Genomic DNA, 27364 nt, shown 5'->3' on the forward strand with positions numbered 1-27364 from the left:
CACATGTAGGCATTTAAAACACATTGAGGGGCTTCCCCGGTGGCGCAGTGGTTGAGAGTCCGCCTGCCGATGCAGGAGACACGGGTTCGTGCCCCGGTCCGGGAAGATCCCACATGCCACAGAGTGGCTGGGCCCATGAGCCATGGCCGCTGAGCCTGCGCGTCCGGAGCCTGTGCTTCGCAACGGGAGAGGCCACAACAGTGAGAGGCCCGCGTACCGCAAAAAAAAAAACAAAATAAAAAAAAATTTTGAGTACATAAACGTTTAAGGACTTACTGTGTGCCTGTCACAGTACTTCAGGTGATAAATACGAAGATAAACACAGCCTCTATTTTCCGTCTTCAAGGAGCTTAGGGAGAGCCAAACTCCACACAAACCTCTGTGTAGTTGCAGAGCTACTGGACGGGGTCTGAGTATGGACCTAGCTGACGTCCCAGTCCACTTGGAAGACTGCTGTGGCTCACATGTGCCGCGTGTACGGCCTGTCCTACATATCTGTTTGTTGGATGCTCATAATAATGCCTGTCTACAAAATAAGAGGGAAAACGGACTTTGATCTCAAGTGATTTTAACACATCCTCTAGCAAGCCTGGTCTTTCACATGAATGAGAAGAAAATGTATTTCCCTCTCTCTATTCTTTGTACCTTCCTATCCTGTCTTTCCCTGCCCTTCCCAGCACCTCACTATTTCACACAATCTCTCAGTGTCCTCCCACTGCCTGTGGCTGGTGAGCTAACAGAGTCTCTACCATATGACCCTCTAGTCTAGAATGGGGCCGTTTTCTGTAAGAGGCCACATGGTAAATACTTTTGGCCTTGTGGGCCACCTAGGTGTGTGTACAGTGTTCTTTGTCTGTTTACAGCCCTTTAAAAATATTCCAATCTTTCTTAGCTTTCTGGGTGGCACAGGTCAGCCAATCCCTAGCGGTTCTTCAGCACCCCAGTAACCTGGAAGGCTTGTTGAAACACACATTGCTGGGCCTCACCCAAGAGTTTCTGATCCAGTGATCTGGGGTGGGATGGGAGAATTTGCTTTTCTAACAAGCTCCCACGTGATGGTAACGCGGCTGGTCTTGAAGCCACACTTTGGAAACTGCTTTAGAGTAACCGTTCTGAATCATGCCAGCCTTTTAGCATCACCCGAGGAACTAAAAAAATCAAAACAAAATGAAAAAGTCCCAAATTATGTCTAGGCCTATCACAGGACATAGGAATAGCTGCTCTATTTTTAAATGGTTGATATATACCCCAGCCCCAACCCTGGTACTTTGTGTGTACACACACACACACACACACACACACACGCACACACGCACACCCGAACCCCTCCATTACATCTTCCTGTTTCCTAGGTGATTACGACACGCAGTCAGGACTGAACGCCATTGTTCTATGCCTTGCGGGACTCACCCCTCCCCACCAGGAAATGGTATGTCCTGGGTACTCTTTCCCCAGGAACTCAAAGCTGGGCGTTTATTTAGTCCGCTTGAGAATTTTGCCCAGAACCAGTGATTCTGTTGCACTCTATTTTCAGGTGTGCGTGGAGGGGTGGGTGGGAGATGCCCAAAATAATTTCCGTTGATTGTCTCCAGCAGCTTTATCCTTTGCTATTTCTTTTTCAACCCTACTTCGAAGGTGCTTCCAGGAATGTGCAAGGTCAGGAGTCCAGTACGGCAGCGGCTCCCTCCCACCTTTAAAACCACTGTGTGGGAGGAGAGCCGTAGAAGGGTCCAGAAAAGAAGGAGCAAGCGAAGGGGAGGACGCGGAAGAAGGGCGCAGCAGGTGGGGCAAGAAAGGGAGGCGACCCCAGGAGGCCGAGAGGTACCGGCAACCCTGAAACCCCGCCCTGCTTCCCTGCGCACCGCGCAGCGCGTCCTGGCCGCTCAGGAGAGGTGGAGAGGGGCCGCCTCTGGCCGGCGGCGGCTGGCTCGCTGTCCCCCACCCCACCCCCAGGAGGCCGGGAGTACCAAACCCCAGGCCCAGTTCTGATCGCTGACTGTCCGCTCCCGGGCGAGGGCTGGTCCCCGCGTTCCCGTGGCGCGCGCTGGGCATTGGGAGCGCGCGTCGGGCCGGCGGCGGAGACAGAGGTGCGCCCGGTAGGAGGAGCCGGGGCAAGCGGCCGGGGAAGTGGCGCCGTCGTCCGGAAGCTTCTTCCTGGAAAGCCCCAGCAGATCAGCCCTTCTGCTTTTTCTTGCTTCTCGTTTGCTCCTTGCCTTCCTTCTGGGTTGCACGGGAGGACCTGGGCTCAGCTGATGAGGGACCCCTGGACCAGAAGGAACTGGCGCACACCGAGGGTGTGTGTGCGCGCGCGCGCGTGTGTGTGGTGTCTGTCGGAATCTGGCTTCACTTGGGTGCTGGGCATACTGGGTCAGAGCCTTTAAATTCAGCAAACCTAGACTGGTCAACTTCTGAGAAAGGCTGGAGTTGCAGTGGGGTCCAGCAGATAAGGAAATGCAGCTTGCCATTTATTCCTCTCAGTCTTGGGCTCACTCTGTGTAACTGGGTTGGCAGGTCTCTCATCAGAAGATGGAAAGTAAACAGAATATTTGGGTTTAAAGTCGCCAGCCTGTGGTCTGTGATGACCCGCCAGATATGACCTTGTCCATGGTTTCTTCCTCTAGAGTTTTATAGTACATGGTTAATCTTTCCTAATGGTACTTATCACACCAAATTTGATTTTTTAAACTGTTCTTTCATCTTTATATACTGAGTGCTTGGACACAGGAGGGACTCACAAAATGTCATGGAGTGACTGTCCTAATGCAGTAATTCTCAAACTTGAGCGGGCATTTCAGAATCGCCTGGAGGTATTGCTAGCAAAGAGTCTTCAGTCCTACTCTTGGAGTTTCAGATTCTGTAGGTTTGGAGGCCCACAGAATTCTCAGAAGCCTGAGAATCTGCATTTCTGACAAGTTCCCAGGTGTTCTTATTGCTGATCTGGAGACCACACTTTGAGAACCACTGTTGTAGGGATTGATCCTCAGTCCTCACTGAATATTAGCATTAGATTCATCTTTGGAACTTTAAAACACAAACAAAACAACAAAAAATATGGCTCAGCCCCAGTGCCAGGTATTCTGAATTAACTGGTTTGTCATGACACCGGGCCATTTTGATATGTTTTAAAATCTGCTCTGGATTCATTCTTAGGTGATTCTCATCTGCTGCTAAGGCTGAAACCCAGGCCACAGCACTGGCAAATACCACCATTAGAACCACCCATTTAGAGTAAGACATTTTTCCCCAAGCACACTCACTGCCTCGTTCGGGGATCAGTTTGATTGATTTGCTTATCCTGAAAAATGGGAAATGAGACATATGTAGTCCCACATGGGGAAATACTCTGGAAAGAAGGAGGGTTTGTCTTGCAGGCAGATGATCCAGAGAGAGGATAAAGCAGAGGGAAGGACATTCAAGTAGAGGTGACCTCATTGAGAATGATGCTCTTGGGCTTCCCTGGTGGTGCAGTGGTTGAGAGTCTGCCTGCCGATGCAGGGGACACGGATTCGTGCCCCGGTCCGGGAGGATCCCACATGCCGCGGAGCGGCTAGGCCCATGAGCCATGGCCGCTGAGCCTGCGCGTCCGGAGCCTGTGCTCCGCCACGGGAGAGGCCACAACAGTGAGAGGTCCGCGTACCACCAAAAAAAAAAAAAAAAAAAAAAAGAATGATGCTCTCATGTGGGCCTGAACTTCCTCCCGCCTGCATCCCCACTCCTCCAGCCTTCTTCTTCCTAATTAGCCAAGAAACCCTCTTTATAACGTTGTCATTTAGTTTTAGCCAAAGGAAGTCATTATTTAGTGCTGGCCTTTTTAGGGAGGTGATCATATTTAAAGGTATGAACACCAGAAAGGATCTTCTGGAATCTAGACATGAACAGAAAAAGAGACTGGTAACTATAGGTGTGAATAAAGGCACATCTACTGAACCCCCTGAGGATCAGAACACAGGAGAGGGAGATCCTGTCAGTCTGGAAGAGACGCCCCTGGCGAGGCACAGGTCATCCAAGTGGGAGGAGAGATTTCATAAACCGCAATTCACACCTACTCTCCAATCTGCGAGTTCTCCTGCTAGTGGAACGAGCTTCTCTACCAATCTGATAGTTGAAATATAGCCTCTCGTTTTCATTTTGATTTGGAATTTTGAATTGCTAGTGAAGCTGAACATATTTATATGCTCACTCTCAATTTTAATTTACTATTCCACGACTTGATTATTCAAATCCTTTGTTTACTTTCTATGGGAATGTTTTTTCATAGTAACGCTTAGAGTTTTATGTGTTTTAAAGACATTGATTTCTTTTGTATACATTTTATATATTTGTCATTTTTCTTTGAATTAAAATTTAGTACTGAAGGTTTAAATGTTTGCACAATCAAATCTATTATTAATTTTTCCTTCTGGAGGTTCTGTTTGTCATTATCAAAAATTCTTTTTCATTTGTTAGTTAAATTAGATAAATATTCACTGTGAAATTTGTATATTTATTTTTCATTTAAACTTCTAGTTGGTCTGGAAGTAATTTTGCTCTAAGAGATGAGGTAGGGATTGATTTTTGCTGCAGTTTTCAAATGGAGAGTTAGACCCAACACAATTTTTATTAACAACTTGTCTTTTTTCTTGATTTGAGATACCACCTTTATCTGTAATTATACCTAAGTGTATCTCTCTCTATATATATGTTTATATATATATATTCTGTCTCAAATATCAATCTATCTCTTCTCTGGCCAGTACCTCCCTTTTAAAACTTATTGTAGTGTTTTTTTAAAGAGGATTTTAATATTTCAAAGAGCAAGAACCTCCTTATTTAAAAAAGTTTCTTGTGTATTGTAGCTCATTTATTCTTCCAAATGATATAAGAGTTTGCTTTATTGCCTTCCCCAACCCAAAAATTATAATTATGACAATTTGGAACAGCTAAAGATGTTCAAGAATGTCATTCAGATGGAGGGAACAGTGTCAAGAAAATATCCCATATCATTTTCCCACATTACTGGGAAAATACCGCTCATGGACAGTTATCAACAGGTTCATAAGAGATTTCCTTTAGTTTGCTCAGGAATGGCAAGATAGTGAATATTCGAAGTTGCCTTTTGATTAATAAATTAGTTTAAAAATAATTAACTAACCGAAAAATATGACTAGATAGACTGTAGAATGTCTTAGAATGTATATTATTTGAGATAAGCTAAACTGCAAGGGATGGAGGTTTAAAGAATATGGAAGATGATTTCTTTCACAGGTAATATTTGCAGGTCGATAGGGCAACTATACTCCTCAAAGTTATGTGGTACCCAGGTTTCTGCCAATTTCATGTGGTGCATGGCAGTCAAGAGACTGGATTGCTGCGATGTCTGAGTTACATCAAGAAAGAAGGGGAGAGAGTGCGTGGAACAGATAAGCTCCGGGTTTTAAGGCACGGCCTTATTTCATTATGAGACTGAAAAGGCATCCATCACTTCTGTTTATATTCCTTTGCTGAAAGTGTAGTCGTGTGGCCACACCTAACGGTGAGTAAATTTAGGATGTACAGTCTTGATTGGGAGGGGACATGCCCGGGACAGCTGTTTAAACACATAGTGGGAGAGAAAGATTAGATCTTGATGGCCAGCCTGCAGTCACAGCTCAGGAAGAAGAGAAGCTTCTGTGCCTAATCCTATTTGAGCTTTCTGAAATGAATCCCACCTTCCCACACAAAGGATGTATCAATATATGAATCTTGATTCATTTAAATGAAGGATGAGTCCTGGCCAGACTGCATCTCCCTTTCCAGCTCTGCTTTTTCTCATTCTTGTTTTCCTGGTTCTTTGGCTTTGCCTTGGATTCTTCTTATATGGAGGCTAGCATTCCCCACTTAGCTCCCAGATAATATGGTAAGATTTGTACTTGGCAGAGAACCTGGTGGCTCCTCTCTCACTTTCCACCCTGGTCATGACGTCCAGGTCTCACTCTCCGGTTTCACATTTGTGAGAGAAGCCAAGAGTTACCCCTCTCCTGTATCTTGTCTCTCCACCGGGCTTGTTGATTTTTTCTTCAACCACACTTTGACAGGAGAGAGGGGCCTGAAATCTGGTGGGGTATTTTTTGATGGTAAATGAAATATTCGGCAACTTGCTATTTAAAAATAAGACAGAGTGAAAAAATGCAATTCAAGCTTGGGGTATTCAGATATTGGTAACACTATTAGTAACGATGGGAGAAACTGATAGGTAGTTAAATGGAGGCTTGGGTAAGAAAATAAAATAAACACGACATTTGATCTGCTCTGCTAAAACTTTTGTTTCTGTGTTGAAAACTAGCCTATATGTGGTGGGTGGATAGAAAGACATCATTGTAATGCATCAATCACGTAGGTCAGTCCATGGGTGATTTGCCTCAGCAGGTTACTGTTTTACACCATCAAGTGATAGCAGCTGAACACAAATACAGTAACACAGCTGGTGTACAGGAATAGAGTCTGTGCGTGATGTTCCTTACCCTACGCTCTTCCTGTTGACTCAGCGTGGCCACAGGACACGGGCTTTGTCTTGGAAGTTCCTATTTTGCAACTCTCCCCGACATTTGTCCATTTTGATCTTGTTTACAGCTCAGCAGCCTCAACTCTTCCTTATATCCCCTTCCGCCAATACTTTCACTTAGTATTTCTTTATTTATCAGGAATGTCAATGTCTTTTTATCAGAGCTAGTATTTTTCTCAAAATCATTATTGTTTTTGCTAGCATTCTTGTTGTGGATTGAATTGATAGTGAGTGGTCTGCCCATAATCTCATTTTTTGCATAATCTGTGGTTATTTTTCATGTATGATTTTGCTGAGTGTGGGTTTTTTTTTAGGAGTGGATATATTGCCTCATAGCATAAATTATATTTTGTAAATGCAACATGACCTGAGACATGAAGTCAGCTGGTGATCTTGCTGTAGCATTTGATTTGTATTTTGTGTATATTTTGTTTTTCTCAATAAGAAAAGAACCCTAAAAACTTAGGGATATTTTTAAAAAATTATTCCTTATAAGGCCCATCTTAGGGCTGTGTATTATATGGCTTCTAATGTTATTTACTTCTTGTACATCTGCCTTCCTGGGTGTGGGGAACTGAGAGTCTCCCCTTTGGCCCAAAACATGCCTTTCCCTGGGACAATGAAACCACTTTTATTGAGGACAGTGGCACATAGAACTTACTAAATGGTGCTGTGTGTGACCTAGGTACAGTGACTTAACGCGAACAGTTGATGTGCATCTTTTCCTTTGTAGATTTAGTAATAATCTATTAAATCAGATTAGGCATCCTGAGTCAATGTGGGCATTCCCCCGTCACACATAGTTAGGTTGGTACATCTTCTCTGCCTCTGAAACGAGATGGATGGCTGTGTATTTCAAGATGCAGGACCAGCCAATGTGTCAGCGCTAGAAAAAGCAAGTGGGTACAGTATTGCTCTAAAGCACTCTATTGGCTGAACATCTAAACTCCTTGCTTCCCGTAATTCCTATTAATGTTACAAAGAGCCAAAGCCAACTCTTTGCTTTGCCAATCCATAGCTGACTTTGCTGGTCCCTTATTATGTGAGCAGTTGGAAGGGCAATGGTACAGGAAGCTTGAGATGACCTGTAAAAATTGGCCAGGAGTCGTTTGGAGTGATAGCTTCCGTTTCTCCAGAAACTGTTGAACCAAACTAGTGAAATTGTTGGAGATGTTGGATTGGCTACAATGGATTTGTCTGTCTGGCGTTTCTGCTGCTGTTCTTGGCTGCTTTCCCTTGTCTGCTGCTGTCTATACTGATGTCTGTGCAGCAGCGGGAAAGGGCAGAGTGATCTCAGGGGCATCATACCTTGTGAAGTCTCAGGCCACTTTTGTCTCTATGGAAGCTCCTAGTATACCCATAGGCATGATGGTTTAAGAGTAATACATATCCTTTTGCTTGAGTGGCTGATGTTTGAGATGGTTGCTTCCATATTTGCTAAACCTGTATCAGGAAAAGCAAACCCACATGGTCTCGAGTTAAGTGAGAAGGTCGTACACTGACATTTAGACCAAATCTGTTAGCAGCCAAGCCAATACTTGATATAGATTTAAACTCCATTTTTATTCACTAGAAGTCCTGTGTTTACTATTATTTTTTCAAGCAAAGATTTATAGCTGTTTAAGTATATAATGTTTTCATACAGTTTGAGTGAAATTATGTTTGCCGCTGTGTGAAATTCTTCCCGGTATTCTAAAATTAAGGCCATTCTTTGGCAATTTTCACACCTTTCCCCCACTGAGAGGGTCATTCTAAAATATTTATCTGTCATTTAATGAAGCCAATGCCACTTAAGGCAGTTTTGTACTAATTAACTTGGGTGTCATGGATTTTTTTTTTTAATAATTAGACCCTAGGCCTGACAGCAGGAAAATAAGATTTGATCTCTGTGCCTTTTTAGTAGCTGTGAAGCACATGAAACTGAATTTGTTTAATTTCGTTGAAAAGATTTTCCTTTCTCACCCCATTGCCTTATGTCTCTTGGGGGGAAAATCCCTTCTTTAACTAAATACATAGATTTCTGGGTACAGATGGAGACTTCTTGATATTCTGTTTACTGGTAATGGAAAACCAAACCTACGTTATGGATGGTGGGATCAGAGAACATTCCCCAGAAGGGGCTAGACCAGGGCTATTTGATTTCCAACTGAAAACCAGAGTTGAGGATTACTGACTCATTTTCGCCTTCAAGAGTATCCATTGCCATTTTCAAATAGTATTTTTCTCGAAGATTTAGCATGGCCAAATCAAGTAGGCAAAAGAGTTCTCAGCCTCTCTCTGTGTATATACATATGAACGTAGGGAGTGTGTGCAGATGTATGTGTCTTAGCCTGGCACCAAGGAACCTGAGCCCTTCTCCTCAATGAGGTTTTCTCTAACACCACTTTCATTGTATCTTTCTTTTTCCTCCTCAAGAGTTTAGAGGAGTTTCTCATGGGCCATCCTATTTCTGTCTCTCTTGGTGTCCAGAATTTCACTCCACCCAATTTCTATGTCTTTGCAACCCCTTATCAAACTGTCTGTTCCATCAAGTAGCTTCTTCATTGTTCCCTGTACACATCATGCTGATTTCTCTTTTTACTAGAAGTCTGGCATGTATTAGGTTTACTTGTCAGATGAATGAATAATTAAATGAATTCCTGGCTTAAGTGCTTTGCTCAGGCTGATTCTTAACGGGCCTGGGATGAAAGGAAAAGACATTCACACCCTTTTCTCTATTTGGCTTCAAATCCTCAGTGCTCATCTCCCATCTCTCTTCCTTCCTGAAGCCTTCCTTGGTAATGGTCTAGCTCTTTCCTTTCCCTTAATTCATCCTGAAGGTATCTATTATATATTTTAGTACTTAATTTTATGTTTAATTTAGCAGTTTAATGAACAATTGGATTCCCTATTTCACAGAGAGTTTTAACCACACGAAGATTTCTGAGTGCTGGGACCCTGCCATCTTTTTCTTTCATATCCTCCAAGGAATGTAGTGCACATATCAAGCACATAATATGCCCTTGATAATAAATACTTAGAGAATTGAAGTGAATGATATTGATTAATCTCTGAATGTGATCGATTTGTGTTATTGCTACAATGCAATCCATCACCTGTCTCTCTCTACTGTGACCACTAAGCCAATAAATCACGTTGTCTACACACGCATAGCCATGTGTGATTTGCACACACAGACACACACACCAAAGAAGCAGTTGTCTACTGGAAGATTAATTTTTAGGTGGTTTGTGATGCTGTGCAAAAGAAAAGGAAGTAATTCGTTGCAATCTCTACTCAACCTCCTTCCCAACCATGGGAAACTTCCATGAACAGTCAAAAATGTTCTACCCTCTCCATCCTGGGCAAGCCTCTGTTGTTCAAAAGTTGTCCTGTATTTAATGACTGCTCTTCCATTTACAAACTGTATAACCTTGGGCAAGTGATGGAACCTATCTAAACCTTGATTTCATCCTTATAAAGTGAGAATAATCACGTCGCCCTTTTAAGGCCACTTTTGGGATTAGTAAGAATGCCATTACCAGTCACCATTTATTGAGATTACTCTGTTCCTGGCAGTGTGCTCTGTCCATAAATTTTCTCCTTTAATTGTCACAACATCTTTGGCATATACTAGATGCTCAGTAACAGTGGCTATTATATTTCATACCTTGACTTAAATACACACTGAGTCAGATTGAAGATTGCCAAAGACTCATTTTTCATTTCCCAGGATTGACAGAGAAGCTTAATGCAGTCAGGCTACTACCAGGTGCCTGTGGCCACAGGCCAGTGTAATGGTTGGTCTGCATGGAGGCCAGACCCTGGGTCCTGCCATCCCATCCCCATAATGGCCCTCGGACCCCGGGCGGCTTGCTATCACAGCAAAATCTGGCTTAGGAAACAAGAAGGTACTGCCCTGCGTTGCTTGAGAGCTGATTCACACTACAGTTCAGTAGAAATGGCAAGTCAATTTTATTAAGCACAAAAAGAGCTCACTTATGTAAAGTGAGGTGACACTTCAAGGATGGAGGAGTGTACAATCTGAATGCTGTGAGCAGGTCTTGTTTCCTCTGAGCTAAACACTGGAATAATGGGACTTAGCTTTTAACAGGAGGGATTTAGATTAAACTTTGGTTAAGAGTTTCTTGATGGTGAAAGTTTTGAGCTATTCGAGCACATGAACAATAGCACGTTCAGGAACTTATCTAGGGGTTTTATCTTTTCTTTACAGATTTCAGGGAACTTCTAGGAAGCAAAGAAATGGCCTGGATGGCCTCGAACAGTAAATTCCCAGGACAGCCATTCCTTTCCCCCTCGTTTCCTCTTCCCCTTCCTTTCTAAAACAAAATTATATTTTAAATTTTATTTCTTCCCCCGTTTCATCCAGTTAAACGTTAGACTTTGGGGTGTGGCCTGGAGATTGGTGCTTTTGAAAAACTCTGCAGATTATTCCATTGTGCACACAAGGTTGGCACCTGTCCTTTGGGTAGAACGAGTCCCAGAAACCGGGAGGGACTGATCCTGTGGTGGGATCCAATACTGGAATGTAGTCCTATTACCTGGCACCTGTGGTTGCATCTTCCATTGTGATCCACAGAGCTGAGGTGAATGGAGAAAAGCTGTCTCCCCTCCACTTTTACAATAATTTTATAAAGTTCCCTAATGGAGGGATCTTAATATTAGTTTCTTACAGGTACTCTGACTGGTACATCTTCTAGGAACTTCTTATTGCAACCCCTCATGAGAAAATCAGCTGTAGAGCCTTTTCTATTACTGTATCCCACCAGAAGCTTTGCCTACTCATAATTAAGAACACTCATTGAGATAATAATCAAGGGTATTTTTTATGTGCCAGATTCATTAGCATCCTCATTATACAAATAATGCAGAGGAGGCATTGTTAAGGTTAAGAGAGGTTAAGTAACTTGTCTAAGGTCATACAACTTAAGAATGATAGAGCTTGATTCAAAGCCAAATCATTGACTTTCAAGCTCATCTTCATGGTAGTGGGATCCAGCCACAAGGGAGCTAGAGATTGGTGGCCAGGTGGTTAGCAAGAGATGAGCAGGACAGTAGTACTAGAAAGGGCTGTTGGAATACTTATGTTTTTTAACCCAACATGGAACTGAAGAATGCTTTTATTCACAAGGTAGCAGCCTCAGGAGATTGAGACTCAAAGGGAGATGACTAGAACAACTCAGGAAATCCGTCAAGATCACTGGAAGCAGATGGCTTATATCAGGGTTCTCCTCAGCTCTGGGAGGAAGAGGAATCAAAAAATCAAGAATTTGTTCAGAGTAGCTGTGTGTGTTGGGAGTCCCGTGAGAGGGCGATGGAGCCCCACCGTGTGAGTGGTTAGCGTGGCTGATGCTCTACGAGCGCTTGCCCCTGTTCTAAGCAAACCGTATGCAAGTGGGATGCTTTTTTTAAATGTCATCCTCAGAATAATTCGAAGAGATGAATAGCCTTTTCATTTCCATTTTAACTATCACACATATGAAGCTGTAACAAAATTACCCAAGTTCAAAGACAATAAATATTATAACTGAGATGTAAACCCTAGACTTCGGAGCCTTGGCCCTTCACCCCACACATGAGTGTCCCCATCCCCAGCCTGGGGACTCCAGCTTCCTACTCATTCCTTTTTTTGTGAGGAACAGATCAGTCAGGAAAACTGAATTCTAACTATTTCCATTTATTAATTCAACTAAGTTAAACTGCTAGCACTGTCAAACATTCAGTATTTATGGAGGGCATTCGATGTGTCTGGTTTGGTGGGAGGGTAGGGAAGAGATTTCTGTTTTTGAGGAAGTCCCCTACAGTCTGTGAGCCGTGGTGAGAGACATGGCAGTTCACTCTCTCCCACATCCTAGAAGTGATCATGTGCTACAGGCCCAGTCAGCAAGGAGAGGTTCATGCCTGGGGCTTTGAACTTTCAGATCTTCAGGGGAGAAGTGCCCAGTGAGACATTTCCCACAGCGGTCTTGGAAGCATCCGAGGAGGCTTAGCTTGAGTGCCCACCGGGAGCACTGTTAATAAGAAAGCACCCTAATCGGGCTGTTCTGTGGGAGCGCGGAGCCCACCTCCTCTCCCTTGGGTGCTGTCCATTTGTGAGACTCATTCTCCAGCTGCCTTCCACCTCCCTCAGGCAAGCCTTTGAGATACTAGATACCCTTCAGTATTTTGTTTTTCTGCTTAAATTTGAATTGATTTCTGTTGCTTGCCACGAAGGACCCCTACTGATGCTGACTGCTACACTTTAGAACAACTTATAAGCAGACAGATTATATACAGGAAATATACAGACTCTCTCTCTCTCTCTCTCTCTCTCTATATATATATATATATATACACACACACATATTTTCCTTAATTGTTGTTATCTTACACTTTAGCTCCCTCAAAATCTTGGTCATATTATAGAAAAGTTTTTTCCTTCTCTTCTAATTCACTTACATTTATCTCACTTTCCAACTTTCTTTTGATCTACTTTCCTGATTTATTCATTTGACTGCTTCTCCAGATTTCTTTCCCAGCCAGGTGGGCCACATATGGAGTCTTTAATACTTCCGTCAGCTCTCTCTCTGGGTATTCTGCACCTTGGCTTACCCTAATCATAACCATGATCGCCTTGTACTTTTACAAGGAGTTCGCTTATTTCATTTATTTAGTGTAGTTAATGACATAGTCATTGTCAGCTGAAAGTTTCTGCACTGCTTCAACTTGGAAATAGAAGAAGAGAAGTGCTGCCTTTTTTTTTTTTTTTTTTAATCTCTGAACTGGTTTGTATTGAAACAGAAAATGAGTATTTTAATTTTTTCATCGCTGTTGTATCTTCTGTGACCTCAAGTTAGATCATTAGAAATTCCTTCTCTTGTAACAGCACTTCTAAAACTCGAGGGTATTCAGGGACTATCTTTGGTTATTATGACCCTGACATAAAGGACAACATGAGCTGCTTTTGAGTAAAATAAAGTAACACGGAGGGAAAAATAGGCTGGTTAAAACTGCAAATAACATAGCTGTTCTTGCCTCTAAGGAAGTGGCATAGTTTCTCTCTGGAGACTTTGTTTAAGAAAATATTTAAAGGTCTGACCTTGGGAGCCAATGCCTATATGATTTGAAAGGAGACAGCAGAATAGAAGATTGGTAAATTGACTGCAAGATGAAGAGAAATCGAATGGTGGGAGCTTCCTAGGAGAAGTGAGAGGGACAGATCAGGACTTGCAATATGGGAGGAGGTCACCACCACACAAGGGTAAATGTTCTGTAGCGCAGGAGATAGTTGAGGGAATGTCTAATATTGAATTTTTGTTCCAAACCTCCAATAAAGAATGCTACATGTCCCCTTGATTTAATGACCTTCTGAGGTGTGAATGGGTAGGGGTGATTGCCAACCAAGAGAGTAGAGGCCTCAGATGGGATAATGAAATAGTGCAGAGGGGAAGTGACTTAGTAATTGACATGAACCAGTTTCTCTTTCCCCAAATTGACCAGAGGAAGGAGAATCCTGAAAGAGGATAAAGGTGGCCTGGAAGTACTCAGGTTGTAACTGTTACTACACAGCCAACGTGCTGGGGAAAGAAATTGACCAAATAGGAAAGCAGAAAAGGAGACATTAAAACAGGTATAGCAAAAGCAGGATCGGCTTGATGAACAAAAGCAGAAAGAACTGGAGCTTCTCCTGTTTTCCCCCTGTGTTTTGCAACGCTGCAGTGTGGCAGGTCTATCACTCCTCAGTAAATATAGCTCTTAAGTGTGCAACCAAGTGGCATTAACTCTGTTTAGCACCATCTAAATGAGATGAGCAGGTTCAAGGTATTTTTCTCCAAGAGCCTTAGTCAGAATCAGAAGATATAAAAGAATATTTGAACATCTAACAGAAATGTAATTAAGCATATTTAGAATGTAAATTTCTTAGTGGGAATGTTTGTGTAATGGAAATTATTTCCTTATAGATGATGGGTGGAGAGGCAACTTTATATTCATGTTTATAATGCCAAATGTATGATTTATATGACTGTGGTCACAAATTCTTAAAAAAATTTTTTATCCATGTATAATTGACATATAGCATTATATTGGTTTCAGGTGTATAACATAATGATTTGAAATTTGTATACGTTGTGAAATGATCAACACAATAAGTCTAGTTACCATCTGTCACTGTACTAAGTTAACCTTTAGGATTTCTCTCTTGGCAACTTTCAAGTCTGCTGTACAAGATGATTGACTATAGGGCTTCGCTGGTGGCACAGTGGTTGAGAGTCCACCTGCCGATGGAGGGGACACGGGTTCGTGCCCCGGTCCGGGAAGATCCCACATGCCGCAGAGCGGCTGGGCCCGTGAGCCATGGCCGCTGAGCCTGCGCGTCCGGAGCCTGTGCTCCTCAACGGGAGAGGCCACAACAGTGAGAGGCCTGCGTACCGCAAAAAAAAAAACAAAAAAAAAACAAATGATTGACTATAGTCACCATGCCCTATATAACATCCTTATGATATTTATTTTATAACTGGAAGTTTGTACCTCTTGATCCCTTTCACCTGTCTTGCCCATTCCTCAAACCCCTGGCAACCACCATTCTGTTCTCTGTATCTATGCTTTTGTTTTGTTTGTTTCTTTTCTTCTTTAGATTCCATATGTAAGTGGAAGCATACAGTATTTGTATTTCTCTGACTTATTTCACTTATAATTCCCTCAAGGTCCATCTGTGTTGTTGCAAATGTCAAGATTTCATTCTTTTCATGGCTGAGTAATATTCCTTTGTATGTATGTACCACCCCTTTATCTATTCATTCATAGATGGACACTTAGGCTCCAGACGTGCAGGCTCAGTAATTGTGGCTCACGGGGCTAGTTGCTCCGCGGCATGTGGGATCCTCCCAGACCAGGGCTCGAACCTGTGTCCCCTGCATTGGCAGGCAGATTCTCAACCACTGCGCCACCAGGGAAGCCCAGCATAATGTTTTTGAGTTTCATCACTGTTAGCATGTATGAGTACTTCCTTCCTTTTCATGGCCAAATAGTATTCCATAGTATGGATATGCCACATTTGTTCATCTCTTCACCCATGGATGGACCTCTGGGTTGTATTTAGATAGTGTGAAGAGTGCTGCTATGAACATGCATGTATATATAGTTGTTTGAGTACCTGCTTTCATATCTTTTGGATAGATACCTAGGAGTGGAATTTCTGGGTCATAAGGAAATTTTATGTTTAACTTTTTGAGGAACTGCCAAACTATTTTCCACAGTGAAGGAACCATTTAACATTTCCACCAGCAACATATAAGGGTGCCAGTTTCTCCACATCCTTGACAACACTTGTATTTTTAAAGAAATTATAGCCATGTTAATGGGTGTGAAGCAGTACCTCACTGCAGCTTCAATTTACTTTTCTTTAATGGTTAACGATGTCGAGCATCTCTTCGTGTGCTTTGGACAGATGTTTATTTAATTTAAGTCCTTTGCCCTTCATTAACTGTGTTTTTTATCCTTTTGTTTGTTTTTGGGTTTCAAGAGTTCTTTGTATATCCTATTTACCAGATGCTTGTCAGATAAACGAATTACAAGTATTTTCTTCCATTCTATTGGTTGCCCTTTCACTTTCTTGATAATGTCCTTTGATGCACAGAAGTTTTAAATTTCTGCTGAAGTCCAATTTATTTTAAACTTTGGTGTTTGTACTTTTGGTGTCATAGCTAAGAATTCATTGTCAAATCTAGTGTCATGAAGATTTGCCTCCATGTTTGCTTCTCGGGGTTTTAAGTCTTGTATTTAGATCATTGATCTCTTTTGAGCTAATTTTTGTATATGGTGGGAAGAAATTTCCCACCTCATCTTTAGATCATCAGGCAAACAGAAATGTATTCATTCAGAATAAATTCCTGTCTCCAAGCCTTTATTATTCTTTCTTGCCTCCAATGGCCTTACTTACTATTGTCACTACCTGGGTTTATATTAACAATCATTCAATGTGCTGCACAAATCCCAACTATATTTTATATTCTTTCTTAAACTCCTATAACTTGTCTCCACTCCCCAGCTTACCAAAATTAACAGAAATCATTTGTCTTTTCTCTGAACTCCCATAACCTCTCTTAGGACACTAATTCATAAATCCATTTATTCATTTATCCAAATAGTTATCCACACGTTCAAAAATATAATTATTGGGCATCTACTCTGCTAATTACTAAACTCTTTTCAAATATACTATGTATTTGTGAGCCATATTATGTCACATATATTTATGTAAAAATATATACATATAATATATACATATATTATGTATTTATGAAGATATCTTCTTTCTCCTACTGGGGTGGAAATTTTAAAACATGGAGACATCATCTCATTGATCTCTCCATCACTCTTTGGTCTCAGCTCAGCAAACTGAGTGAATTAATGAAGTGCAAATGTAATCATTTTCTAAACATTCTACCATTGTCTGTATAAACAACTGTCTTGCCCCTCACATATCTTTCGCTACCATGAAGGACTCACGTCAGCTGCAGTTTACCCCCAAACTTATCAGATTTACTGCACCCTCTCTCCTTTGCCCCACTACTCATCCTTTCTTGGTCAATGTGATTTGCAGTTTCTTCAGGGTGGGAATTGTTGCAGCAAGATGACCTTCAGCTATTTCCTGGCAGTGAAACCAAAGAATACAGGATTATTTCAACTTACTTGCTTATAGAGTTTATATAGATGATTGTGCCAGGCTCATTTGAAGTTTTAGTAGAGCCCTTTTGCAAAGTGCTAATATTAGAAGTGGTTGATATATCTTTTAAGTATTTTTTCCCCAAATATTCCTTATGTAAAGATTAGGGGAAGTTATAGTTTTATTGTGTGTGTGTGTGTTTGTATGTGTGTTTGTGTGTGTAGGTGTGTGTACATGTGTGTGATATGCTTCTTTTAGCTCAACCATGGTGAACAGGGTTTCAAAAAATTTTTTTCTAAATAGTCTTGAAGCAATGAAAATGGCCATGGTGGATACAGGATTGATAGCTTCTAACACAACATCTGACGTTTTAATCACATCCCACATTGAATAAAGACACACTGGTGGATCTTTTCTAGGTCTTTGGATTTTTTCAATTGATATGTTTTGATGACCTGTTTTCTCCAAGCTACAAAGCAGCCCTCAGATAGAAAAGGTCTTAATTTAAATACTATTTGCTACACAGCACTGGTAAGATAAAAAAAAAAAAATCTATTCTTGGAAGATGAGAAAAGATAGAGGTATTCAGAAAACAAGTACTGCTGGTGTGCTGAAAAGTAAGGCACAAGAGCCATGATTTATGTAAATACTGTATTCCATTTAATGTAAAGTAAAATCCTGACGGTAGTGATCTTAATTAGGTGGTTATTTTCTGTTTCTCTTGCTTCCCAGCAAAACTTTCCAAAGCACTTGCTGAGTTTTAGCAATGCATTAGATGGCAGTGTTCACATAGTTTACAATGACACTTACTGCCATCGTTTTATTGCACAGAACCAAATATACACCTCCATTTTGGATTTTACACCATTTCAGCTCTGTCTCGAAAGCTGCTCTTTTCTTGGAGTCCTTTTATGCCTTTGGTGCAACGAGGGAAAAAAACACTTATAAGAATGTTAGTAATCGTGGATATCCCAGACAGACATAATAGCATGAATCCTGATGCCTTACTTAAGCCATAAGGAAATATGGCAGGTCATACCTGTTTTTCCCTCATGAGTATTTGAAGTTCACCGAAATACACATTACTGTCATTGCTGATCTGAAGCCACCCATGCTCACCTGAAATTGAAGCCAGGTCTTTTTTAATAAGAAACTTATAAGGTTTGAATCACAGTTTTATTAAAAATTGTTTCCAAAGAAAAACTTGTTTCCAATTTAAAAGTCTTAATTTCACTGTTGCTGTTGTTTTTTCTTATGCCTTTATCTTTTGACTTTTTATTGACTCTGAGCCTTTGGCTTTGGAAAAGAAAACCTCAATTCTAACCCTCCTTGTGCTTCTATTTATTTTTATCCTCAAATCCAATAAAGATAATTTACCAAGTCCAAGGCTGAGTAACTCACTTAGAGCTGAGTCCATTTCACACATGGACCAAATGCCAAATAATTTAATATGTCTTAAATGCCATCAGGGAAATATCTCAAAGGCCTAAATCAAGAAGGCTTTTTAGCATTAGGGCATAGCCTTCTTTTAGAAATTTAGCTTAAAGCAACCCCACATCCTCAAGTCACTGTTTTTCTCCAAATAGTTGAATGGTCTTCCTTCTCCAATTTCTACCACCCAGCAAAATCTGTCTTCCAGTTTTCCAGAAACACAGGGACCTCTTGACCCGGGAAGGTATGATGCCATATGTTAAATCCACTTAGACTAAATTTAGAAGCATCTCTTTCCCTACCCCAAGTGAGATCAAGCTGTCTGCATGGAGAGGATAGGCAGGACTTCCAGAATTAAGGGTTTAGAGGTCAGAGGAATAAAGCAAGCTTTGTGATACCTGAGATTTAACCCTTCTTATTACTTCCAGAGACACCAGAGGTTTTGGCTACACCCAATGATAATAAACATTTAAATGGAATAAAATCCTTTTGGAAGGTGGAACTCTCAAAATGAGTCTGTTGAATGAATACCCTCTAACTGTGAATGATAATGTATATCTGATTATAGTTATGAAATTCTCACATAAAATAAAGATTGGCCCAATGGATTCTCTTATCCTATTTTGTAGATGAGGAAAGTGAGAATCAGAGAGGTACTGCTCAAGTTTGCATATCTAAGACTAATACCCACATCTTTCTGATCCCTGATCTAGTCTTTCCATCAAACTCTGAAAACTCAACCAAATCCAATACAATTCTCTTTTCGGTATAACAGCCTGGATTATGTATGTCCTCTTTAAACATTGGCTCAAATTTCTCTTGACTTATTAGCTCAAGGTGAAGCTAGAAGTTATTTTCTCTTCTGGTCAGGAAGTCATGAGGAATAGCTAGAAAGGCCCACATACTTCTTAGCTGGCTAAACTTCCGTATTATTTCCAGGTTAATCTGAATACTTTTAAGAGCCACTTTTCTCTGGATTTAAGGATTTTGAAAGCGGTGGGTAGTGTTTTAGAGAATTCATCTCTTAAAGGAAGACTGAAGCAGGAAAATTCCCTTTAAGTGAGAGGTTCCATGAAGAATCAAACAAAAATTTACAAAGTTGCGATAGACTACATTTGCTTTTTAATACCCACCATATGTCTGGTTTTATTCAGGGACTAGAAGAGTGGGATAATGCTTATTTTCACAGATTATATAAATAACAGCCCTGCTATTGCTTATTTTTTCTAGGAGATACACCTAGATTGGATTGTACTAAATAAAGTGCTAGGGAAAAACTTAAAGTCATCCCTAATTATTAATAGAGACAGTTCAGTGATAGGTCTTTGGTCAGTGTCTGTAATACTTTGGACTTGAGTTTTAGAGTGTGGACTGTTTTACAGCTAGAGTTAAAGGTGATTGCTTTTAGGGGTTTCAGCATTAATATTTTCATTTCCTGTCGTCTTTTTCTCCCTTTGATTTTTTTTCAGGCTTTGCTCAATGACTTATCAATCTAAAACTGAATTTTAAAATAAGAGTCCAGCAACATTCTTTCATATTTTTCTTTTCTTCTGTATCTATCCCCTCTTAGGACACCAGCTTTCCCCTATCTCGGTGGTAGAAATGCAACTAGACCCGCCTAGGTTAGTGCCCAGAGGGAAGGAAGGCACTCCCTTTCGTGTCCAGGCGCTGTGCTAACCTGTTACATATGTGCTGGGATAATATTTCAAAGTCCTAATTGTCCAGTATAACTGCCAATTCTCCCCAGCTTGGCAGCTAAATGGAAAAGCAACGTGGCCTTGGGGACGATTTACAGTGGGGAACAAAGTTCTTTAGCTTTTAAGTTCAAAGGGCACCATCTGGGTATGAGAAAGGAAAATTTTTGAAAAGGAATGCAGTCAGGGAGAACAGGTTTTTCTTCCTAATTTGAGACGGAAGAGATAAAGGAGCCTGGAGCTGGCAACCAAAGTCGTTCAGTTCCCAAAACACTGGACCTGAGGTTACATTTTTACTTTCCTTCCTCAAAATGCGTGTGCTGCAGCTTTGTTTCTGAGGCCACCCAGAATCAGCAGTTTCGCAAAGGGTAACAGATTGAGGTTACTTCTCTGGGATTTGTCACAAAAAGGGAACAATTGAGTACCATGGACTTTGACCGAAGAATTGATTAAGCATTTTGGTTGAAGTGTTTATAGGAATGCTGTTTAGTAGTGGACTTAAATCTTCCTATTCTTCGTCATTTGTGAGTTAGTAACCACAGGTCTTGCCTCAGCCCTACCCTTCCTGACCGTTCTTTCTTTTGGTTTTACAGGGTTTATAGGCTCCTGATACAGTGAATCCATCTTCAAGGGGCAGCACTTTGAGGCTTTTCTAGCCTTTGTAGCCAATCTCGGTAAGTTCCCCATTTTCTTTCAACTGCTCTCTTTTCTTATCCAGCCCTGGCTGCTCATCACCTACCATCTGCCTTTCTGTCTTTCCTGGCCCTTCTCTCCTTCACACCCCCAGCCCCAGCGCATGCAGCCTCTGCAGCACACTGCCCTGGGTCGCACGTCTTTTTCCACGGAGTTCCCTGGCAATATGCAGGATGGGAGGGGTTATTTATTTCCTTTAGAAAGCTGTCATTTTGGGAATGAAAAGTGTGACTTCCAGGAGTGACCAGTTTAGCATCCTGCTAAGAGGAGTTCTCCTGCCCCAGAAAACAAACCCAAACGCTTTCTCTTACTTCCTGAGTTTCTACTTTTAAAGTGTGCCTGCAGCAGCCATCTTCAGAAGGGTAGTGACCACTGCTGCTGGAATTGCAGAGGGAGATAGGAGCTTTTACATCAGTCCCCGTTGCTCCTGCACTGTTGGCTACTGCGAGCAGAGCAAGTGGCGCTGGATGTGAGGGTCTTAAGTTCACGCAGGGCCAGCCCTTATGCAGATGTCACTTTGGACAACAAATCATTTGTCTCTGTCTCAATCCTTCATCTGCAAGATGGATTCTACTGCCCCTGAATTAGGATACAATGAGATGAAAGATATTCCAACTTTTTCAAGATAAAGATGCTTTTTTTAAAATGCAGAGTAGTGGTATTATTCTGCAGAGGCAGTCTGATAAAAATATCCACTATCTTTTATTAAAGACTAATAGACTCAAAATGTATATACTAGTTAGATTGGATTTCAAAGCAAATCTGTTTTAGAAGATAAGTAAAATCTGAAGTGTTTTTGACATCTTCATTCTGTACAAATTATTTAAACCAAACAATTTTTGTAAAACTGAGCAAATTGTGTTGATTATAAATCAGATTCTTCCTTTTACTTTGAAGGTAACAGTTGGGCAAATTAGAAGTCATTGTGTAAGGAAAGTGAACACAAAGAACAAAGGCTGTTGGATTCTTTGCTACTTAATGAGAGATCTTGTTTCGTTCCAGCCGTTAGGAAAACTCATCACTTCTTATATTTGCTGGTGACAATCAAATGCAAGAAAACACAGCTTTAAAGAAAAAAAAATCTAAATAAATACTTTAGAGGAGATGCGGATCCTTTTACATTTCCTCAGATGAAAATACTGCAAAGCTGGTTAGAGGATATTTATTTCATTCAGGCCTACATTTCAAAATTAATAGATGATATGCATAATTTTTTCTATCTTGTTAAAAAACTAAGATCAAATCGTAAGTTTGTTTCTCTTCAAATGTTGTGATGTGGCAGGAAAAGAGGAGAAGATTTGGTCAGGGATTAAGGCGGAAAGATTGATGAAGTCCAGATAGTTGCAACATGAGACGGGAAGAGGGACAAGGTGACTGCTGAAAAAACCATCTCGAGTTTCTGCAGGAAAATTATGAAGAGTGGAAGGAAGCCTAATCTGCCCCAGAAATGCAAAGGCATCTCAAGTCTCCGCTAACTACGTTCCTGGGATGAAATGCAGAAGTATCACAGCTCTCACTTCACCCCCCCACCACAAACACTCGCACGACTGCCGCGGAAATTTAAAGCTCTACGCGTAAGGACGTCAATATTTCAATTTGGAATTTTACACCTGATTAAAGACACAGCCTCCCCTCCCTTTCAGTTTGTTCCATGTACTGGTGGGTTTTGGTAAATATTTCTATCTTCTGCATAGGGTTATGAATAACTTAGAGGTCAGGGAAATCCTCTCCCCCCTTTTCCCACCTTTAATTGTTTCTCCGGCAAGACTTACTTATTGTGAGAGCTTAATAAATACCCTTAATTAAAATTTAAGAAATGAAATGTATCCAGTTTACAAGGTGTTTGTTTACTGTACAAAAATTATAGACACAGGTTCACAACCTGTAGAATGATACTGATCATAGGGCCGACTAGGCAGAAGCATACATAGACAACTGAAAAACATGTAATGAAATTTCAGAAAAATAAATACGACTTTTAAAAGAAAAATCTCGCTCTGGGAAATACTAGAAGAAAAGATTTGCTTATAGCAGAGACATGCAGTTTTCTCTATTTGCCCCCTGCTCTCTGGCCCCCAGGCCTTTCTCTGCCTTTCTTCGCGCTCTAGGAATACAGCTTCTATGAACGTAAGTTTTTATTTCTCTGAGATAAATGCCCAAAAGTACAATTGCTGAGTTGTATGTTCAGTGCATGTTTTATTTTGTAGGACAGCCCCATTTTAACCTTTCCCATAGCTCTGTCAATATTCTCTTAATCCTTTGAGTTAGCCATCTCTTTCCTGTTTGAACTGATACACGGAAATTGGAGAAAAATGAAATGCTGGAAATATAAGAAGTCTCTGATTTTGTAAAAGTTGTTTCACCATGTGATCTCTGCATGTAAGTATATAGGCCACCAATTTGTTAAAACTCACAGCTGTAAACATAGGTCAAGAAAGGTGAACAAAGAAAAATCATTGTCTTTCCCCACCTCTCACAAGAAATCCGAGATAACATCATCTTCTGAAATACATCAGCCAAGGCTTAATTTGGCTCCGGTTATACCTCTTAGCTATTGTCTTCTATAGATCATGTGGATTCTACACAGTGAAAAATAAAAACACCAAAAAGCTACAAAACTCAAATTAACAGTAAAGTGAGAATCACCCACCTATATGTGAATGTGTGGTATCACAAGCATTTCCAGCATTGCCTAGCACAACTGCGTAAGTTGTTAGAAAGGGCAGAGAACATTACAGCATGTCCAAGGTATGGTCCTGAAATAGTGGGATGATCTGAGTCTCTCTTCTTATTAAAGTGCTACGTATCATTAATCATCCATCCATTCATTAATGCATCCTGCAAATATTTGTTGGTCATCTACTGTGTAAAATGCATTATATGGGGAAGTAAGTTATCTCTCTATGCTCCAAGTTAATTCTCTGAGGACAGAGTAATTCATCAGAAGTAGCTTGCCCTGGAGGGGTGGGATAGGGAGGGTGGGAGGCAGGGAGATGCAAGAGGGAAGAGATATGGGAACATATGTATATGTATAACTGATTCACTTTGTTATAAGCAGACACTAACACACCATTGTAAAGCAATTATACCCCAATAAAGATGTTTAAAAAAAAAAGAAAGAAATACTGCATGAGAGAAAAGTAAAAAAAAAAAAAAAAAAAAAAAAAAACGAAGTAGGTTGAGATATCATCCAAACACTAGTGAATGTGTTAACAAACTTGAAAGAGGAACTCTGTACTTGAATTTAAATAGCTGCCCAGTTCTGCACGAGAAAATAATGGAATCATATAAATTCACCCCAAAAGAAAAGCTTGATTTTAAAAGGTATTGGTGTCAATGGTTCAAGAAAAACATTGATTTAAAAATTTTTCTTACTGAGTTTATCATTCATGGATGGCATAAACCGAGATATAAAACTGCTCGATCTTACAACATTAAAATTGCTGCCTTACAAATACTATGAATGGTGTGTTAGTTTAATACATGATCAGAAGCTTAACATGCTATATGGCTCAAAAGAGTAGTGTAGATGAGGAAACAGCTCAAAGAGAAAAAGAAATACAGATATCCTTATTACTCTCCAGAATGCGTGGCACTAGAAAATGGGCAGGAATCAGAAGATGCTGGACAAATTCAGCCTCTAGCACTTTCCCACTGTGTGTAATCTTGGGTAACTCACTGCCTGGGTAGCCTACCTGTCTCTGTCTCTCTCTCTCTGTCTCTCTGTCTGCATGTCTGTCTCTCTTTCTCTGTAATTCTAATATTTTTTCCCCAGTTTCATTGAGAAATAGCTGACACACATCACTGTGTAAGTTTAAGGTGTATAGCATGACGGTTCGATTTGCATATATTGTAAAATGATTACCACAATAGGTTTAATTAACATCCATCATCTCATATAGGTGCAAAAAGAAAAAAACCAAATTTTCTCCTCATGATGAGCGCTCAGGATCTACTCTTTTAACAACTTTTCTGTACAACATTCAGCAGTGTAAGCTATAGTCCTTATGCTGCATGTTACATCCCTAGTACTTATTTATCTTACATCTTATAACAAAGGTTTGTTCCTCTTGACCACCTTCCTGAAATTCCCCCTCATCTTTCTCTTCCCCTCCAAAATTTAAAGGAATGGGATATTAACCCCTGCCTTCGTAAAGTGATTATAAGCCTTACTTCACCAGAGTTTTGGAGTGGCCCAAATGAGAAGCTATATATGGAAGCACAGTTAAATACATGCCTTCATGATCAAATAGCATGATTTCATACAAACAGTACACTTATTCCTATCAGTTTTTTCTAACCATTAAAATTCTTGGAAGTCCCCTTTTGAAATGATATTTTTGTGACCACTTTCTGTGCTTCAATAAAGAATCTCATTATGTTACAGCTGCACTTCCTTTCTGGTCAGAACACCTTTCCTTGGTTTAATCACCACTTTACTCAACAGCTTCAAAATTACCTTTGATTTTTTTCAAAAAGTTCACACCCTCAAAGAAGTGAACATTTGCCATTACTGAAGATATTCAAAAGAAATTCCCCATATTTTCATTTTAACTTTTTAGTATAAATAATATATACATATAGATAGCTCCATAAATCCTAAGTGTAAAGCTCCATGAATTTCCACAAAATGAACATGCCAGTTAGTCACAGCCCAGTTTCCGTGTCAGAAGATAGAACATTGTTAGCATCCCAAAGCCCCCTTTTTGCCCTCTTACAGTCTTTAACAATTCTTTTCTTCCCCAAAGGTAACTACTATCCTGATAGCCATTAACATAATTTATATAGATGAACTTTATATACACAGGGTCACAAAATATGCATACTTCTGTGTTATTTACTCAAAACTGATAATTATCCAAGCTGCATATATCTACAGTTCATTCATTTTCACATGATGTATATTGAATGAATATTACGAATATGGCACCATTATCTACTGTAATGGTTTGATGATCTTTTGAAGGGAATGTCAACCAATTTGGGACTATTTCAAATAGTGTTGCCGTAAACATTTCTGTACATGTGTTTTTTATGTATGCATTTCTCTTGAGTACATTCTTAGGAGTGGAATTGCTGCTTCAATGGACATGCATTTTTTTTCAGTTTCATTTGATACTACCTGTTTTCAAAACCGATGGTACCAATTTGGACTTTTATGATTGGTATCTAAAAATTCCACTTCCTCCCTCCCTCCCTCCTTTCCTTCTCCCTCTCTTTCTTTCTTTCTCTTTCTTTCTTTCTCTTTCTTTCTTTCTTTCTTTCCTTCTTTCTTTCTTCCTTTCTTTTTCTTTCTTTCTTTCTTTATGAATTACTCAATTTCCGAACGTAAGATGGTTTTACAGTGATTTGACTGTTATTGATTTCATTATACTGGAGAAATACTCTGATTAAATTCCTTTGAAATTTGTCACAGCTTGCTTTCTAGAACTGCATACAGTTTTGATAACTACTCAATGTTTATTTGAAAAATAATGTACATTCTGCAGTTCTTGGTGCTTTGTCATATATTAAGTCAATTAGGTCAAGAGTGTTAGAATAATTGTTCAAATCTTTTAGAACCTTAATGATTTTTTTGTCTGATTTCTCTTTCCATTACTGAGATAGGTATTTAAAATCTCTCACTATGAACTTTCTACCTCTCTTTATATTCTGGAAATTTTTGCACTATATATTTTGCAGGTATATATTAGTAGGTGCATACAAATTTAGAGTTGTTTTATCTTTTTTGTGGAGGAATGTGAAAGAATATCTCTTTTTATGTCTAGCAATGCTTCTTTCCTTACTTTCTTTCCTCTACTTTGTCTGATATTAGTTTATATATGCTAGTTTTATTTGAATTTGTGTTTGCATGAAATATCTTTTTCTCGTGCTTTTGCTTGCAGCCTTTCTTTGTCTTTTCATGTGTCTTTGTTAATGTGTCTTTTAAGCAGCATTTAATTTGGATTTCAAAAAACCCAGTCTGGTAGTTTTTAAAAACATTTAGAGTATTTAGTCCACTTATTTTTATGCATGGGTTTTTGTTGTTTGCTTTCAATTTTTTATTGAAGTGAAATTTGCATACAGTGAGATGTATCTTAAATGTATAACATGATGAGTTCCTACAAATGTATACACCCATGTAAGCAACACCTCAGTCAAATATAGAACTTTCTCGTAGTCCCAGAAAGTTCTGTTGGCCACATTACGGGCAATCTCCATTCCACTCTCATAGACAATCGTTGTTCTCAGCTCTAATACCATAAATGAAATTAAATATGCAGTTCATATAAATGAATGATACAGCATGTAAGCTTCGGGATATGGTTGCCTTTGCTCCACGTGAAACACCTGAGACGTGCTTAGCATGTATCAGCAACATATTCTTTTCTATTGCTGAGT

The 27364-nt window shown here is 40.2% G+C and overlaps 1 long non-coding RNA gene across 2 annotated transcripts; it reads left to right on the forward strand.

Moving 5' to 3' along the window:
- Nucleotides 1-1254: 1254 nt before the first annotated feature.
- Nucleotides 1255-26540, forward strand: LOC114888358. 2 transcript variants are annotated; one of them, XR_003791769.1, is made up of 3 exons: nt 1255-1821; nt 20884-20964; nt 22266-26540. It is a non-coding gene; the product is annotated as an uncharacterized LOC114888358 (long non-coding RNA). The 2 variants fall into 2 exon arrangements; XR_003791770.1 differs by lacking the exon at nt 1255-1821 and adding an exon at nt 1842-2087.
- Nucleotides 26541-27364: the final 824 nt, after the last annotated feature.

Source organism: Monodon monoceros, unplaced genomic scaffold (genome assembly GCF_005190385.1).
Source record: "Monodon monoceros isolate NGI ecotype Baffin Bay Population unplaced genomic scaffold, NGI_Narwhal_1 Super_Scaffold_8, whole genome shotgun sequence".
In the NCBI taxonomy this organism is placed as follows: domain Eukaryota; kingdom Metazoa; phylum Chordata; class Mammalia; order Artiodactyla; family Monodontidae; genus Monodon; species Monodon monoceros.